At 43.7% G+C, this 15,486-nt stretch overlaps 1 protein-coding gene across 1 annotated transcript in view; it reads right to left on the bottom strand.

The window, feature by feature from the left end:
- AKAP6 (A-kinase anchoring protein 6) overlaps positions 1–15,486 on the bottom strand; it is a 587,230-nt gene that overhangs the window by 464,114 nt on the left and 107,630 nt on the right. The gene's annotated exons all lie outside the window — the stretch shown is intronic.

The following is a 15,486-nucleotide window of genomic DNA, read 5'->3' as shown; positions in this document are numbered from 1 at the left end:
AAATAGTACCAATCTAACCATCACCTCATCCCGCAAAAAATGAGCCCCTACCTGAGACAATCACCCAAAAAATAAAAAAACTATGGCTCAGAATATGGAGACACTAAAACATAATTTTTTTTTGTTTGAAAAAAGCTGTTATTGTGTAAAACTTACATAAATAAAAAAAAAGTATACATATTTGGTATCACCGCATTTGTATCGACTGGCTCTATAAAAATATCACATGACCTAACATCTCAGATGAACACCGTAAAAAATAAAAAATGTGCTAAATAATACATTTTTTGTCACCTTACATCACAAAAAGTGTAATAGCAAGCGATCAAAAAGTCATATGCACCCCAAAATAGTGCCAATCCAACCGCCATCTCATCCCGCAAAAAATTAGACCCTACCTAAGATAATCGCCAAAAAACTAAAAAAAACTATGACTCTCAGAATATGGAGACACTAAAACATGATTTATTTTTTGTTTCAAAAATTATATTTTTGTGTAAAACTTACATAAATAAAAAAAAAGTATACATGTTAGGTATCGCCGCGTCCATATCGACCAGCTCTATAAAAATATCACATGACCTAACCTTTCAGATGAACACTGTAAAAAAATTTAAATAAAAACTGTGCTAAATAAACCATTTTTTGTCACCTTACATCACAAAAAGTGTAATAGCAAGCGATCAAAAAGTCACACGCACACCAAAATAGTGCCAATAAAGCCGTCATCTCATCCAGCAAAAATCATACCCTACCCAAGGTAATCGCCAAAAAACTGAAAAAACTATGGCTCTCAGAATATGGAAACACTAAAACATGATTTTTTTTGCTTCAAAAAAGAAATCATTGTGTAAAACTTACATAAATAAAATAAAGTATACATAATAGGTATCGCCGCATCCGTGACAACCTGGTCTATAAAAATATCACATAATATAACCTGTCAGATGAATGTTGTAAATAACAAAAAATAAAAACGGTGCCAAAACAGCTATTTCTTGTTATCTTGCCTCACAAAAAGTGTATAATAGAGCAACCAAAAATCATATGTACCCTAAACTAGTACCAACAATACTTCCACCCTATCCCGTAGTTTCTAAAATGGGGCCACTTTTTTGGAGTTTCTACTCTAGGGGTGCATAAGGGGGGCTTCAAATGGGACATGGTGTCAAAAAAAACAGTCCAGCAAAACCTGCCTTCCAAAAACCGTATGGCATTCCTTTCCTTCTGCGCCCTGCCGTGTGCCCGTACAGTGGTTTATGACCACATATGGGGTGTTTCTGTAAACTACAGAATCAGGGCCCTAAATATTGAGTTTGGTTTGGCTGTTAACCCTTGCTTTGTAACTGGAAAAAAATGATTAGAATGGAAAATCTGCCCAAAAAATTGAAATTCAGAAATTTCATCTCCATTTGCCAATAACTCTTGTGGAACATCTAAAGGGTTAATGACGTTTGTAAAATCTGTTTTGAATACCTTGAGGGGTGTAGTTTCATAGATTAGATCACTTTTATGGAGTTTCTACTCTAGGGTTGCGTCAGGAGGGCTTCAAATGGGACATGGTGTAAAAAAAAACAGTCCAGCAAAACCTGCTTTCCAAAAACCGTATGGCATTCCTTTCCTTCTGCGCCCTGCCGTGTGCCCGTACAGCGTTTTACGACAACATATGGGGTGTTTCTGTAAACTACAGAATCAGGGCCATAAATATTGAGTTTGGTTTGGCTGTTAACCCTTGCTTTGTTACTGGGAAAAATGGATTAAAATGGAAAATTTGCCCAAAAATTTTAAAATTGTATCTCTATTTTCTATTAATTCTTGTGGAACACCTAAAGGGTTAACAAAGCTTGTAAAATTAGTTTTGAATACCTTGAGGGGTGTAGTTTATAGAATGTGGTCCTTTTTGGGTGGTTTCTATTATGTAAGCCTCGCAAAATGACTTCAGACCTGAACTGGTCCCTAAAAATTGGGTTTTTGAAAATTTCTGAAAAATTTCAAGATTTGCTTCTAAACTTCTAAGCCTTGTAACATCCCCAAAAAATAAAATATCATTCCCAAAATGATCCAAACATGAAGTAGACATATGGGGAATGTAAAGTAATAACTATTTTTGGAGGTATTACTATGTATTATAAAAGTAGAGAAATTGAAACTTGGAAATTTTCCATTTTTTTTAAGATTTTTGGTAAATTTGGTATTTTTTTATAAATAAAAACAAATTTTTTTTACTTCATTTTACCAGTGTCATGAAGTACAATATGTGACGAAAAAACAATCTCAGAATGGCCTGGATAACTCAAAGCGTTTTAAAGTTATCAGCACTTAAAGTGACACTGGTCAGATTTGCAAAAAATGGCCTGGTCCTTAAGGTGAAATAGGGCTGAGTCCTTAAGGGGTTAAATAGAGAATGTCTACTCATAATGAGGTGATGACTGGCTTAGAGGGCCATTGATGTGAGGAGCAATAGTATACGAGTGTGTTCTTTTTCTGGTGCTATCAGGTAGCATTTTGGAAGGAACATACAATAGCTCTGATAAAAGTAGGTCATAAAAGCAATTTACAGTGGCAAATTATATGGAACAGCTCGTTTTCATGTGATTCTTATACAGGCCATTTCAAAGCTAGATACTACCACCAATCCTACAGCATCAACAGATGCTGTGGCCTTCACAGAGAAAGTCCTTGATGGCCAGTACAAAAATAATGGCCTGTATTCTGATAAATAATAGGTACCTACACTCGCTGTATGCATACAACTGGCATTGTTTAACATGCAGAATCAGGGCCTAGATTGACAAAACCGAGCACATTAGTAATTTATGAGATTTTTCTCATACAGTCAACTTTCTGAGTATGTTCTTGTTGTTTTTAAACAGCTCTGCTTCTCTGAGAATCATGGAATAAATAGAACTGTGGTTGTGGGCAGTACAAAGCTAATTACCCAAGCGTTAAGAAACACTGCTAATATGCTCCCTCATGCACTTGATTGATTCCAAAAGTCATCTGTAATAGTCCCTGAGAAATTACTAAAAGCTCAACAAATTTCTCTTCCGAATATGTCTGTAGTCAAAATAAATTAATTTCTGATGCATTCTACCAAAAATGAATCCATATAAAATAGTTTGCAGCAGGTAAAAAATCTGACATGTTTTACCATGATTTTTAAGCTGGACACATGGGTAATTCTACATCCAGCAATTTGCCTCCATGCTGGATGAGGCATTGGTGTACATTTTGGCCAAAGCGTAGTAAGCCACTCACCACGTCAAGGTCGCCTCTATTTGAGTGGTCCCTAACTCTAGTTCCTACCTGTTCATGGGCCATGACAGCCACACAAAATCCAGGGAATGCAGGTCAGCGTGCACGCCAAGCACACTCTGCTTTTAACCCCGTCCGGTGCCATTACAGCTTTCATCGGATCCAGGGATGCAAGTACCAACATGCATGCTGAGCCCACCATATACTTCTCCTGGAGCCAAATGGCTACTGGTAGGTTCTATATAAGCAGACTCAGTTTTATACATGTGATGTGCACCACATACAGGTTGTGCTGACCCAATCCCCCACATTTTTTCTTTGCAGTATATATTGGAGGCGTGGCGATCTCCTTGGAGTCATTGTACACCTGACCAGTCAATCTGTCCTGGAGGCTGGTTTTAAAGTCAGTATAAAACTGAGTCTGCTTATATAGAACCTACCAGTAGCCATTTGGCTCCAGGAGAAGTATATGGTGGGCTCAGCGTGCATGTTGGTACTTGCATCCCTGGATCCGATGAAAGCTGTAATGGCACCGGACGGGGTTAAAAGCAGAGTGTGCTTGGCGTGCACGCTGACCTGCATTCCCTGGATTTTGTGTGGCTGTCTAGGCCCATGAACAGGTAGGAACTAGAGTTAAGGACCACTCAGATAGAGGCGACCTTGACGTGGTGAGTGGCTTACTACGCTTTGGCCAAAATGTACACCAATGCCTCATCCAGCATGGAGGCAGGGCAGAATGCTGGATGTAGAGTGCTATCACATTTGTATTTTTCGTTTGTATATGTATTTCGCCATAGTGATGTGCACCACATACAGGTTGTGCTGACCCAATTCCCCACATTTTTTCTTTGCAGTATATATTGGAGGCGTGGCGATCTCCTTGGAGTCATTGCACACCTGACCAGTCAATCTGTCCTGGAGGCTGGTTTTAAAGTCAGAATAAAACTGAGTCTGCTTATATAGAACCTACCAGTAGCCATTTGGCTCCAGGAGAAGTATATGGTGGGCTCAGCGTGCATGTTGGTACTTGCATCCCTGGATCCGATGAAAGCTGTAATGGCACCGGACGGGGTTAAAAGCAGAGTTTGGGGCGTGGCCGAGCCAGCATGGAGTGAGGAAGCAGGATTGCAGTGCTCCTACAAAATCTTGTGAAATATCCTTTATACACCTGGCATAATCAGGGTTTTTTGAGCGCATTCACTATATGTTGGACCCCTTCATACTTGGGGACACTCTGCCCAGTGCTGGATTGCTGAGTTTTGGCTGTGGTGCTGTGGATGCCGACGGATTGAGGGAGAGGAGCAGAGGGACGCAAACTGAGGAGAGTGTGGAGTGAGGCCGGGACACGATCCGCCACAAGATACACAGTGCAGGTACGGCTTGCTGAAAGTTGCTAACAACTTACCTTGGACTGCTGCCGATACCTGCTGGAATCTTGAGCCGAAGACCGAGGCGGGAAGAAGCCGCGCGGTGGGCGCCATCTTGCCGTTAAGTGTATGTGCAGCGGCGCTCCTCTCTGCCCCAGCAAACGGAGTGGATCGGCGAAACGCTCTGTATCTCCCTACTTCCACTATTATCCTGAAGTCCTGCAGTGGTAATCCTCTTGGGAGCCCTTATATATGAAAGTTGCAGAGTTCACCACAGTTTATATGAAAGTTTAATGGTGGTGCTGGTGTACTTATCCCACTCCCCCCTGAGGAATGTAAAGATATCTGGCAGTCTACTTGGCTGTGTGGCAGGACTTGCTGAATTTAATAAAGCCTCATCTTGATTTGCTGCATGAGTGACAAACCCCAGCAGATCTTTAAAGTGTCTGTGGACTATTTCTATGGGCCGCAAAACTTCTTCTGTGGCTCCATCATCTGCTAAACGATTCATGGACGCCATGAGTCAAACTGAACAGGAAAGTGAGGGGTCTCCTGTCCCTGGTTCCTCTGCTGAAGCCTCTCAAATTATGAAAGCTATAGCTGCCTGTCAAGCTGCTCTTACATCAAAGATAGACCATCTACAGTCTGACCTTAGCTGTTTGCGACACGATTTTGACAAAATATGTGAAAGAACATCTGCAGTGGAGCAAAGAGTGAGTGATGTGGAAGATGCTTCCAGAGCAGCTGGAAATGACACCAGGCAGCTGCTGCAACAGGTACAGATGCTGCAAGCCAGGGCGGAGGACGCTGAGAACCGCAATAGACGTAACAACGTCCGTATCCTGGGCTTACCGGAGCGAGCAGAAGGGTCTACCCCAGAAATTTTTGCGGAACAGCTCATAAAAGAAGTGTTACATCCCATCTCACTTTCCAGTTGCTTTGTTATAGAAAGGGCACATCGGATTCCAACCAGGCCCTTACCGCCGGGATCCCCTGCTAGACCTTTCATCATGAAGATCCTGAACTACAGGGACAGAGACGCTATTTTGCTAGCTGCTCGACAGAAGGGGAATGTCAGCTATGAGAATGTCCGTTTGTCCTTTTACCCGGACTTTACTGCAGAGGTCCAGAAGAAAAGGAAGCAGTTTACTGAGGTCCGAGCGCGGCTGAGGGACAAAAATGTGAAATATGCCATGATCTACCCTTCTCGCTTGAGGGTGCAGGATGGTGAAACAGTCCGTTTTTTTAGTACTCCTGAAGAGGCTACTGAATGGATTGAGAGAAATCTAAATGCAAGGCCTCACCGCGGATGGTTTATACTATAGTGTTGGCAGCTGAAGCATATAATACTTGATTAAATGTTAAATTGTTTTGCTGACAAGATGATTGGGGGAGGGGGGGAGTATCTGGTTTAAATGCACCATTATTACTCCTGTTAGATTCCCTGTTCTTTGACTTTGTCTATTGATCAGATGTTTAACCCCATATTGGTATGCTGGGTGGCAACACCCTGTATGACTATGCACTGTTGTGGGTAGACGTATATACTTGCTTCCTATCACCAACGTACCTATATGGTATATATGTTCTAATGAGTTAGGGTAGGTTATTGTACCCAGGAGTTGCTAGTTTGGGGTATCAGGCTCAACCATGTTAGGAAGGTTTGGGCAGGGTGGGTTAGGGAGGTTGGGAATGGGTGGGTTGAAGAGAGTTTCTCTGTTGAGGGGTTCTTTGATGTGGATTGTGTGTGTGCGTGAATGTGCCTTCATTGGTCGGACACTATGGAGATGTTATCTTTGGAAGAATAAATGGCGATAATTAAGCTACTTTCGTGGAATGTTCGGGGTCTGAATGATAAGATTAAACAGTCTTTAGTGTTCAATTATCTGAAGAGGTATAACCCTGACATAATGTTATTGCAAGAAACGCACCTGCAGGGCCAGAAAGTACTAGCTTTGCGGCGCCCATGGATAGGCCCCACATATCATGCGGTTTACTCAAACCACGCTAGAGGCGTGTGTATTTTAATTGCTAAAAGTCTTCCATTTCAAATACTATCTGTGCAGCTAGACCCTTATGGTAGGTATGTGATTTTACATGCTTGTGTCAGAGGCCTGCAGTACCTATTTGTGGGACTATATATTCCTCCGCCATTCCGCAGAGACGTCCTAGACTTAATTACAGCTAAAATAGCAGGATTTCCAGCAATACCTTATATTATTATGGGTGACTATAATGCCACTTTAGATCCTATACGGGACAGAAGGGTTCCCCAGGCCTCACACAGCAATGTCCTATCACATTGGGCTAATTCTTATGATTTAGTAGAGACGTGGCGCTATTTCCACCCCACAGATGCACAATTTTCATGCTATTCAGCTTCTACTGGCTCACTCTCTCGTATAGATCTGGCCTTTGTCAGCAGAGACTTATCCCCATATATCAGGTCTAGTGATTATCTACCGAGAGGAGTTTCAGACCATGCCCCCCTCCTTCTGATACTGTCACAGCCGCTGGCTTCGACTGATAAGCAGTGGCGGTTAAACCCTATGTGGCTCGAGGTATTACCTGTGGTGAGCGAGAGTCTAGATGCAATGGGGAACTACTGGGCAGAAAATGAAGGGTCTACGAATCCTCTGGTAGAATGGGATGCTTTCAAGTCAGTAATGAGAGGGGCATTGATTGCTGCTATTGCAACTCATAGAAAGGAACTGAATATCAAACGGATAAAACTAGAGACGGAACTAGCTGATAAGGAGAGGTTATATATACTAGATCCGTGCCCTGAGAAGCAGACTTTGTGGCTTGAGGCGCAGCGTAGGTTTACTTTGCATTTAACTGAATATACTGAGAAGAAACTTTTAAATCAGAGGCAAACTATTTTTTCAGATGGTGATAAGTGTGGCAGGGCCTTGGCGTACTTGACTAGATCTGAGACACAGCAAACGGTGGTGGCGGGAGTTCTGAATGACCAAGGGATCTTATTGAGGGAGCCTAGAGTTGTCTGCCGACAGTTTGCCTCCTATTATGAGACATTGTATGCCCCCAAGATCACGTGTACTTCGGAGGAAATTGTTAATTTCTTAGCAGGTATTAATATTCCTTCTTTGGACAGAGATGACAGGGGAGCCCTGGCGGCAGACATATCTGACCTGGAGATTGAAACGGCCATTAGTTCCTTAGCAACCAAGAAAACCCTGGGACCCGATGGATTTCCTGCTAAATGGTATAAGCGATTTTCTAAAGACCTGGTTAGTAGATTCGGGAAGCTGTTGAGGTATGCACTGGAAAGTGGTTCGTTGCCACCGTCCTTTCTGGAGGCAACGATAGTAGTGATTCACAAGTCGGGGAAACCATCTGACCAGTGTAGCTCTTATCGACCTATCTCACTTCTGAATCTTGACGTCAAAATCTTTGCGAAGGTATTGGCGTTAAGATTGCGGGGGGTAATTCTCTCCTTGGTTGGGGTAGATCAATCAGGTTTTATGCCAGGGAAAACCACAGATATTAATTTAAGGCGATTGTTCACTAATCTTCAGGTCAAACATGATAACAGAGGTATGAGGGCTCTTGCGTCCTTAGACAATGAAAAAGCATTTGATTCAGTAGAATGGGAATTTATGTGGGCAGTGCTGACTCAAATGGGCTTTCCGGAGAAATTTTTGTGCTGGTTACAAATGCTTTATAGATCCCCTTCGGCGAGAGTCAGGGTGAATGGGTACACATCGGACTCCTTCCCCCTGGGTAGAGGCACTAGACAGGGCTGCCCTCTCTCCCCCCTGTTATTTGCATTAATTATGGAACCTTTGTCGATACTCATATCCTCTAATTCAGGTATAGAAGGCTGGGAAATAGCTGGAATATCAGAAAAGCTTTCATTATATGCTGATGACATGCTGGTTTACCTAGCAGATTCAGGGAAATCCTTGGATACCCTTTTAGGTGTTGTTGATCAATTTGGGGGTTTCTCGGGTCTCCATGTGAACTGGGCTAAGTCTAGTCTATGTCTGGTTGATGATGTTGACCCAGCTCGCATTTCGGTGAACAATAAGCTTCAGATTGTGGAGCAATTTACATATTTGGGGATTATTGTTCATAAAGAAGTGGCAAAATTTTATGATTTGAATGTTGCTCCTACAATGCAATCCATTACTCGAAAGCTAGAGGCTTGGGAAAACCTCCCTTTAACTCTGATTGGGCGTATCAATGTGGTAAAAATGATTCTTCTCCCAAAATTGCTATACTTATATAGGGCTGCCCCAGTGTTACTCCCCAAGAGACATTTTGTTACTTTGGATAGAATAATCGCTCCCTTTCTATGGAATAAGTCTTCTCCCAGAATAGCGAGATCCACCCTCCAGGCGTCTTACCTGCGGGGGGGGGGGTCTTGCCTTGCCAAACCTGTACATGTACTATGTAGCGGTGCAGCTGAGCTATGTGGCGTGGTGGGTACGGGCTGACTCAGGTAACCCGGCGGTAGTGTTGGAGGCAGCTTTATTGGCGTCCTATGAGGCACTTACGAACTTGGCGTATAGGAGGGGGGCTAGGTCTACAATACACTACACCCAATCGATGGCTGCTGCAGTACAGATGTGGGTCAAATGGGGTCAGAAATGTAACCCTGATGAGAATGATATTACTTGGTGCCATATTTTCCTTTGTGGAGAAACAGAGTGCTTCCGGAGCTGTTCTCATTACTGGAGTTTGAATTTTGGCCTCAGAGGGGGGTGCGCTACCTTACCCAACTATATGATAAGGGCCTATTTAGAACCTTTAATAGTTTGAAACAGGAGTTTAATTTGCCCCAGCGTTGTTTGTATAGATATCTTCAACTCAGGCATGCCTGTCAGGCTCAGTTTGGTAGAGAACCTTTAAAGCTGGAGTGTGGTGCAGTTGAGGCAGCGATTAGGAGGGTTCCGTTGGTCAAACCAGTGTCGACCCTGTATGCGTCGTTGATGGCGTTGCAGGACTCCCCCCTAGACAGGGCATTTGTTAGGTGGAAAAGGGACATTGAAGGTTTGGAAGATGTTCATGTTAAAGAATCTAGCTGTACATGGAGATCTACAGTGGTAAGTGCTAGGGATCAGTTGATTCAAGTTAAATGGCTTCATAGGATTTATTATACTCCTGTGAGACTATTTAAAATGGGTAAATTGCCGAACCCTCATTGTACAAGATGTGGACATGAAAACGGTTGTCTTATACACATGGTTTGGCAGTGTCCGATTATTCATCGCTTCTGGGAAGAGATCCATAAATATTTTAATGACAAACTAGGCTTTCCTAACATCTGTACTGAACTCACTAGTCTGTTGGGAGTAGCCAACGAGATTGTTCCAACCAAATTTGGCAGGAAGCTGTATAGAATACTCTTATATTATGCTAGGAAAACTATCCTTCTCAACTGGAAACCTCCTAAGAATCCTACTGTGCAACAATGGGTACATCTAGTTAATGCTGATCTTGAATTATACAAGTTTGTGTATGAGAGAAGAGGGACCCCTGATCGCTTCATGAAGATATGGGACCCCTGGATTGGAGCCCAGACTCTAGTACCATAGATGACTGAAAGACTGTTCTGACCAATGAAGGCGTGTGTGAATGTGTGTGTGTGTGTGCAGTACTTTTAATCTTCCTTAGGATTGATATGTTGGGTACTGTTCATCCTGAAAGTGATATCTTTTTCTTCTGTCCCAAACTTGGGTCATGAGGAACTGTTATGATTGATCCCATGTATTTGATTTGTACTGGACTCAATTGATGATTGTCTGTATTTGATGTGTTTGTTATGCTTTTTGCTAAATTAATAAATAAAAAGATACTACAAAAAAAAAAAAGCAGAGTGTGCTTGGCGTGCACGCTGACCTGCATTCCCTGGATTTTGTGTGGCTGTCATGGCCCATGAACAGGTAGGAACTAGAGTTAGGGACCACTCAAATAGAGGCGACCTTGACGTGGTGAGTGGCTTACTACGCTTTGGCCAAAATGTACACCAATGCCTCATCCAGCATGGAGGCAAATTGCTGGATGTAGAGTGCTATCACATTTGTATTTTTCGTTTGTATATGTATTTCGCCATAGTGATGTGCACCACATACAGGTTGTGCTGACCCAATTCCCCACATTTTTTCTTTGCAGTATATATTGGAGGCGTGGCGATCTCCTTGGAGTCATTGCACACCTGACCAGTCAATCCTTCCTGGAGGCTGGTTTTAAAGTCAGTATAAAACTGAGTCTGCTTATATAGAACCTACCAGTAGCCATTTGGCTCCAGGAGAAGTATATGGTGGGCTCAGCGTGCATGTTGGTACTTGCATCCCTGGATCCGATGAAAGCTGTAATGGCACCGGACGGGGTTAAAAGCAGAGTGTGCTTGGCGTGCACGCTGACCTGCATTCCCTGGATTTTGTGTGGCTGTCATGGCCCATGAACAGGTAGGAACTAGAGTTAGGGACCACTCAAATAGAGGCGACCTTGACGTGGTGAGTGGCTTACTACGCGTTGGCCAAAATGTACACCAATGCCTCATCCAGCATGGAGGCAAATTGCTGGATGTAGAGTGCTATCACATTTGTATTTTTCGTTTGTATATGTATTTCGCCATAGTGATGTGCACCACATACAGGTTGTGCTGACCCAATTCCCCACACATGGGTAATTGTTATTATCTGCAAGAGTGTCTGATATTCTAGGTTTGCATATATTATGTGTTATTTTTTTATTTTTTGAGGGGAGCATTTTTCAAAGATGTGAAAGGACAATACACACTGCTCTAAAGAGGCAAACATGTTTTTGTGTGTATACTTGTATAGATTAATCGTGTCTTCCCCTTAGACGCCATATCACAAGACTAAATAAATGTAATTATTTGAATATTTCCTCATAAGTAAGGCTACTTTCACACTCGCGTTTGGTGCGCATCCGTCATGGATCTGCACAGACGGATCCGTTCAGATAATACAAACGTCTGTGTCCGTTAAGAACGGATCCGTTTGTATTATCTTTAACATAGCCAAGACTGATCCATCTTGAACACCATTGAAGGTCAATGGAGGACGGATCCGCTTGGCTCAGTTTCGTCAGTTTCAGCAGCGTTTTGGTGACCGCCTCCAAAGCGGAATGGAGACGGAACGGAGGCAAAATGAGGCAAACTGATGCATTCTGAGCAGATCCTTTTCCATTCAGAATGCATTAGGGCAAAACTAATCCGTTTTGGTCCGCTTGTTGGAGCCCTGAACGGATCTCACAAACCGAAAGCCAAAACGCCAGTGTGAAAGTAGCCTAAGACCCTCCATGCCCCTTATCAGTTTAGTCGCTCTCCTCTGTACTTTTTCCAGCTGTAGAGCGTCCTTTCTATGGACTGGTGCCCAGAACTGGACTGCGTATTCCAGATGAGGCTGCACCAACACTTTGTAAAGCAGTAATATTACATCCCTGCCCCGCGAGTCCATGCTTCGTTTAATACATGACAATATCCTGGTAGCCTTAGAAGCAGCTGATTGACATTGTATGCTGTTATTTAATCTTTGATCTACAAAGACACACAAATCCTTTTCAATAAATGGTTCTCCCAGTGTTACTTGTCCTAGGACATATGATGCATGTACAGTACAGACCAAAAGTTTGGACACACCTTCTCATTCAAAGAGTTTTCTTTATTTTCATGACTATGAAAATTGTAGATTCACACTGAAGGCATCAAAACTATGAATTAACACATGTGGAATTATATACATAACAAACAAGTGTGAAACAACTAAATATATCTCATATTCTAGGTTCTTCAAAGAAGCCACCTTTTGCTTTGATTACTGCACAGCACAGAAACAGCGACGGCCGCCATCCAGCGCCGCATGTGAACTGGTGCTAAGGGATCACCTGTTCACAGCTTCTCAGGAACTCCAACTGAGATGTGGTAGGAATTAAAACCCTTAGCACCAGTTCACATGCGGCGCTGGATGGCGGCCGTCGCTGTTTCTGTGCTGTGCTGGTGGAGCTGTGGGATCCGAGGCCTAGGTGGCTCCGCTGTACAGCGGGGTAGCTGGTTGGCTGCTGGATCCCATTGCCTGCTGGAGCAGTGTGGAGACGCGGTGGTCGCCACACGGCACTGCGCTACGGTTAGAGTAGGTTCCCACTTAACAAGAGGCAACCTTGTCGCGGTAAGTGGGCCTATGCTCTTTGATCAAACTGTATACTAATTGCCTCTTAATAGTGCACAGCAAATGATTGATATAACCGCTGTATAGCCATGTTTTATCATAAGAAATGCTGCTTATTACATACAGTAGTCAATAGTATAGGAATGAGGAGGTGCGATTTAGTTTCACTCTACAAACCATGATTTAAATGCTCTATAGTCTTTTTCCCCCCATACTAAGTCAGCACTCCTCCCCATGTGGCACAGGTGCTCTTTACTTAAATTAGCAGTAATCTGCACAGGGTTTTAATTCCTACCAAATCTCAGTTGGAGTTCCTGAGAAGCTGTGAACAGGTGATCCCTTAGCACCAGTTCACATGCGGCGCTGGATGGCGGCCGTCGCTGTTTCTGTGCTGTGCTGGTGGAGCTGTGGGATCCGAGGCCTAGGTGGCTCCGCTGTACAGCGGGGTAGCTGGTTGGCTGCTGGATCCCATTGGCTGCTGGAGCAGTGTGGAGACGCGGTGGTCGCCACACGGCACTGCGCTACGGTTAGAGTAGGTTCCCACTTAACAAGAGGCAACCTTGTCACGGTAAGTGGGCCTATGCTCTTTGATCAAACTGTATACTAATTGCCTCTTAATAGTGCACAGCAAATGATTGATATAACCGCTGTATAGCCATGTTTTATCATAAGAAATGCTGCTTATTACATACAGTAGTCAATAGTATAGGAATGAGGAGGTGCGATTTAGTTTCACTCTACAAACCATTCTGACTAAGGGTACTTTCACACTTGCGTTAGAGGATTCCGGCAGGCAGTTCCGTTGCCGGAACTGCCTGCCAAATCAGGAAATCCGTATGCAAACAGATAGCATTTGTTTCCGGATCCGGATGCGGATCCGTCTAACAAATTCATTGAAATACCTGATCTGTGTCTCCGGTGTCATCCGGAAAAACACTTGGTACCGGATCCGACATTAATACATTTCAATGGAAATTAATGCCGGAATCATGGGAATTTCGGCCGGAGAAAATAGATACCAGAATTTCGGCCGGAGAAAATAAATACCGCAGCATGCTGCAGTATTTTCTCCGGCCAAATACTGAAAGAGGGACTGAACTGAAGACATCCTGATGCATACAGAACGGAATGCTTTCCATTCAAAATGCATTAGGATAAAACTGAAGCGTTTTTTCTATCAGGTCATGATCCTGGGACTTGGTGCTCTATTGAAACCCCTTCCTGGCCTTATATGAGTACCACTGATAGTCATTGATTCCCTAGCTGTGCACCTGGTTCCGGTTCTGTGTGTGTTTGGATTCCATTATTGACCTCGGCTTGCCTTTGACCACACTCTTGTCTCATGTTTTGGTACTATGTTTCTCGTCTGGTTCTGACTTCGGCTTGGCTATTTGATTACCCATCTTCTTCTGACTTCGGCTTGGCTATTTGATTACCCATCTTCCGATTTGGTACTGTATCCATTTCCACACGACTCCTTCTCTGTGTTGTTCTGTCTGTGTGTATTTGTGTTAGGTGCTTACGGTAGTACAGAGAAGAGCCCTGGAATGCAGGGAAAGAAATGCAGTCGGTTGTGGTGTGCCGAAACTGAGGATGAGGTAGGCCTAAGAAAGAAGAGGGCCCACCCAAGGAAAATACATAAAAGAAATGAGTTGTAAATGAGTGGAGTGGTGGGAGGGACAAAGCTCAGACCTCAGTCGGTGCAGGAGCCAGGTAAGGGGGGTGCCCTAAATAGGCTGGAGGCGGACCTCAGCCCCTCCCACAAATCCAGGCAAATGCCTTAATACTTGTGTTAGGTGCTTACGGTAGTACAGAGAAGAGCCCTGGAATGCAGGGAAAGAAATGCAGTCGGTTGTGGTGTGCCGAAACCGAGGATGAGGTAGGCCTAAGAAAGAAGAGGGCAAAAATGGAAATAAACCAGTTTATTTGTAACCAATAAAACACGTAAACAGCTCAACCCGACATGCTTTGGAAAGCCACTCTTGCGCTGGATTGGGAATGTATCGTGCGTAAGCGGACGACTTCCAGCGTCCCAATTCCTTGATAACATGGGCAGGGATGTTGGCACTGGAGGCCGTGGATGCAGCTCCGATGCGAAAGGAGTGCCCCGAGTAGTTGGCAGCGTTAAGGCCCAGTTGGGTGAGAAATGACCTGACATGGATCATGAAGGTGGTCGTGGTGAGCACCGATCCATGAAGTTGGAGTAGCGGTTGAGAGGGTAGGAACCTGTGAAGCTGACTGTAGGTGTCCAGCACCCTCACCGGACACCATTTGTTGTGCGTGGGGTAATATGAGATGTTAACGGGTGAATGCTGACTACTCTTGGAGTGAGGTAAGGTCAGGATGTAGTGATCCAGGTGTTTAGATAAGTGGGAGACAAGGAGACAAGGTGAGGTTTGGGACGTAGAGGTGGTAGTGAATTCCCCGGGCCTCAGGAACCCATAGAAGGCTAAGTAAATTGCAGTTTTGATGACAGCGTTGGTATTTGTATCAAAAGGCGTGGCGTCCAGCAGGTCGGATAATGCCTTTAAAACATGACTGTTGATGGGCAGCCTTTGGGCTGGACGTGCGGGTTCCGTCTTCTGAATGCCTCTGAGTATTGTTTTGATTTGGTGGGAGGCCATAAAGCTGTTGTACAGGGAGTGCAGAATTATTAGGCAAGTTGTATTTTTGAGGATTAATTTTATTATTGAACAACAACCATG

Source organism: Bufo bufo, chromosome 11 (assembly GCF_905171765.1).
Source record: "Bufo bufo chromosome 11, aBufBuf1.1, whole genome shotgun sequence".
Lineage (NCBI taxonomy): Eukaryota > Metazoa > Chordata > Amphibia > Anura > Bufonidae > Bufo > Bufo bufo.
Note: the sequence above shows the minus strand (reverse complement) of the source record. Positions and strands in the feature narration are given on the sequence as shown.